General features: G+C 38.6%; 1 pseudogene; it reads left to right on the top strand.

Moving 5' to 3' along the window:
* Positions 1-614: 614 nt before the first annotated feature.
* On the top strand, positions 615-937 carry LOC129078377 (small integral membrane protein 19-like; annotated as a pseudogene).
* Positions 938-3,806: the final 2,869 nt, after the last annotated feature.

The following is a 3,806-nucleotide window of genomic DNA, read 5'->3' as shown; positions in this document are numbered from 1 at the left end:
TGTCATGTTTTAATTGCTGAGATTTTATAATGGATTTAAATTTTTTAATATTTTATAATGGATCTTGACATTTTAAAAAATAAATAAATAAAATTAATCTGCGTTTAAAAAAAGAGGAAAGAAAGAGGAACTCCTTCCTACCTTTTGCGACATCATGGATGGAACTGAAGAATATTATGCTAAGTGAAATAAACCAGCTTGTGAAAGACAGATACCATATGATCTCACCTATAAGTGGAATCTATTTAACAAAATAAACTAACAAACAAAATAAACCACAGGCAAGGAAACATGGGGCAGACTGAAAGTGACCAGAAGGGATGGGGAAGAAGGACAATCACCATTCTTTTAAAGATAGGGGAAAGGACTAGACAAAAAACATGTATGAATGACCCATGGACATGGACAACAGAGTGGGAATTGACTGTGGGAGAAGGGGGAGGGGTGGGATGGGTAGAGGAGGGCAAAAGGGGAACGACTGAGACAACTGTAATAGAATAAACATGATTTAAAAATAAAATTTAGAAAAAATCAGAGTCCAGCCCCAACTCCAGCAGAAAGGGCTCCGAGTGGAGCAGACTGATCACCTGCAGGCTCCAGAGTGAGCAACCCTCATGCCTGGGGGTTACAGAGTGAAAGGTGAAGATGGCTCTAGCAATTACAGTGTTCAAGAGGTCTGGAACAAAGCCACCAATGTTTACTTGTAGTGATCCTCATTAGCTTTGGTCTCTCCATGTATGCCAAGAGGAATACAAGAAAAATTATGAGGATATTCAGTGTGCCACCAACAGCAGAAACTTTACCAGAGCCCAACTTTTATCACACAATTAGCAAAATTCATCTAAGACAGCAACTGGAAATGTATTCCATTTCAAGGAAGTATGACCATCAACAGCCAGAAAACCAAGCTGACAGTGTACAACTCTCATTGGAATGAATTCTCAGAAAATGTACAACACAAGTAATTGTTAAACAGCATAGTAGCAAACTCCTAATGCCACTTCACCATGAACAGCATTTTCAAAAAATCTGTCTCCATAAAGTCATTTTACCTGTGGCTTTTCCCCAATTTTTTTTGTGTTATATTTTGCTTTTTAAAATTTCATTTCTGAGTCATTTGTTATACAAAAAATGCCTCAAAAAGCCTGAAAACAGGAGGATAAAGTATAACCAGAGATGGTGATTTAAAGACTTCTGATTTTCTCAGGATAAAATCAGGCAGGAATGAAAACCCATCTCTGGAAGTGAGAATCTGGAGTTTATGCCACTTTGAATTGAACATTTTTGCAAAATTGAAAAAATTAAAATCGTCATTGGCATAATTTCCTCTCAGATTGTACTCTGTGATAAATGTAATATAGATAACCAACTGATTTGTGTTCTCATTGCTGTCATTACCTCTTTTTAACTGAATGAACTATTTGCTTCTTCAGGACTTGACATAGTAGACTGTGATTTCTATAACGTGAAACATACCCATCTGCTAATTATGGAAGTTTTCTGGAATCTTTTCCCCCTTAATTGTGTTCCTAGGTGTTTGCTTTTTTCTTTAATCCTACAGTTTAATTTCCACCGTAAGAGTCTTCTTTAGACCATATTGGGGCCATGTTGCCAAATAAATGGGCACCCTAAATTGATGTTAGCAACTTATGTTTAAGTCATGTGACTATCAATGTTTAATATAACTGTCTGATTTCTTATGTTTTCTTAGCATAAAAAGCTTCCCTGAAGATTCATATCTTGTACCATTTTGTACTGTATATTGAAATGTTTTTTACCCATTTCTTCCTATTTATTTAAATAAAAGCTGGTTGGAGGTAGTGGCAGGGAAGTTTAACTGTCCATGTAACTGGCCAAGAATTAGTTTTTGAATCAAAGGTATTTTTTAATCCTCACCTGAGGATATGTTTATTGATTTTTTAAAGAGAGAGAGGGGGAAAGAAGGGGAAAAAAGCATCAATGTGAGAGAGAAACATTGATTGGTTGCCTTCTATACACGCCCCCAACAGGGGATTCAACCCAAAACCTAGCTATGTGCCCTGACCTAGGATCAAACCCACAAACTTTCGGTACACAGGGCGATGCTCCAACCAACTGAGCCACTCCGCCAAGGAATCAGAGGTATTCTTAATTCTAAGAGTTAGAGTTAATATTTCAGTATTATTTTCTTTTCTCTTTATAATTATAAAGTGAAATAATATAAATTTTAAATAAAAAGGTTTAGACCAAATAAAATTTTTAAAAATCAGTGGTTTCCAGGTATTGAGGAAAGGGACAAAGGGATGAGGAGGTGGAACACAGGGTATTTTTAGGGCAGTGAAACTATTCTCTATGACATCGTAATGATGGATACATGTCATTGTACATTGGCCAAAACCCATAGTATGTGCAACACAAAAGTGAACCCTACTGTAAATTATTAACTTTAGCAATAATAATGTTCAGCATTGGCTCAGCAATTGTAACAAAAGTACCACACTAAATGCAAGATTTAGTAATATGGGAAACTGTTTGTGGCTAAGGACAGGAAGCAGGTATATGGAAACTCTCTATACTTGCTGTTCAATATTACTGCAAACCTAAAGCTGTTCTAAAAATAGTCTTACTATTTCAAATATTATAACTATAATATAAAATTTTTGTAACGTGCTTTTTTCACTGTATGAGGTCCATCCAGAGAAAGTCCAGCCATTGTTAATATAACAAAAACAGTTTGTGCAACCTCGATGTAACCTGGCAGCCAAGGAGAGTCGACTGGAATGAGCATGTGTGAACAAGGGCTTCATTGTACTAGTCCATGAGAGTGATAGACGCTGTTGAGTGAGCAGGTGTACTGTGTGGCATCACATTCACAATGACTGAGCAAGTAGAGCAACAAATCTGGATCAAATTTTGCGTTCAGCTTGAACATTCCGCCGCAGAAACCATTCAGGTGATTCAGAAGGCTGCAACTAGGGCAACTGGTGACTGGCAGCTTCATCACAATGTGCCAGATCATGTTTCGTGCAGAGTTTTTTGGTGAAACATCAAATCACCCAGATGACTCAGCCCCCCTACAGCCCAGATTTGCCGCCTTGCAATTTCTGGCTTTTCCCAAAACTAAAGTCACCTTTGAAAGGGAACAGGTTTCAGACTGTCAGTGAGATTCAGGAAAATATGGCAGGGCAGCTGATGGTGACTGGGAGAACTGTGTGAGGTACCAAGGTGCCTACTTCGAAGAGGACTGAAGTGTCATTATCCTATGTACAATGTTTCTTGTATCTTGTATTTTCTTCAATAAATGTCTCTATTTTTCATATTACATGGCTGGATACCTTCTGGATAGACCTTGTATTCATACGTTACTAATATCTTCCTAAGGATTCAGCCTGGACTAGGCAAGTATAGTGTGGCAATGGGAAGCTTAGCCAAAATAGAGATGTGGAAGGAGGATAAGATTCAGAGGGTGTGGAAATTTAGGGGCAGGGGATGTTGTACGCAGTGGACAGGGACTAGAATTTGAGTGAACAAGCAGAGATGACTGAGTCCTCGAGTCTGAGCATTCCAACAGGCTGGGAATTCTATAAGGGCCGGGAGTTTCAGTTTAGGCTCAGAGAATCTAGGACCCCTGCTGGCAAGAAGTTGGCATGACCAGATTAAGCAAAAGCAAGAAGATGGTTTCACACACTCACTTGCTCAGCATATTCTATGACTTTCTGCTAGGGCAGAGTGAACAGGTACAAAAGTCAGGCAATTGGTAGTGGTCAGTTGCCTGAAATTCCAAGATAGAAATCTGCTGGGGCAGGTAGAAGCCTGAGGGGTCATGG

The sequence above is a fragment of the Pteronotus mesoamericanus genome, unplaced genomic scaffold (assembly GCF_021234165.1).
Source record: "Pteronotus mesoamericanus isolate MK-2021 breed Mesoamerican mustached bat unplaced genomic scaffold, CSHL_Meso_final contig_73, whole genome shotgun sequence".
In the NCBI taxonomy this organism is placed as follows: domain Eukaryota; kingdom Metazoa; phylum Chordata; class Mammalia; order Chiroptera; family Mormoopidae; genus Pteronotus; species Pteronotus mesoamericanus.
The sequence above is the reverse complement of the archived record's forward strand: the minus strand, read 5'-3'. Positions and strand labels throughout refer to the sequence as shown.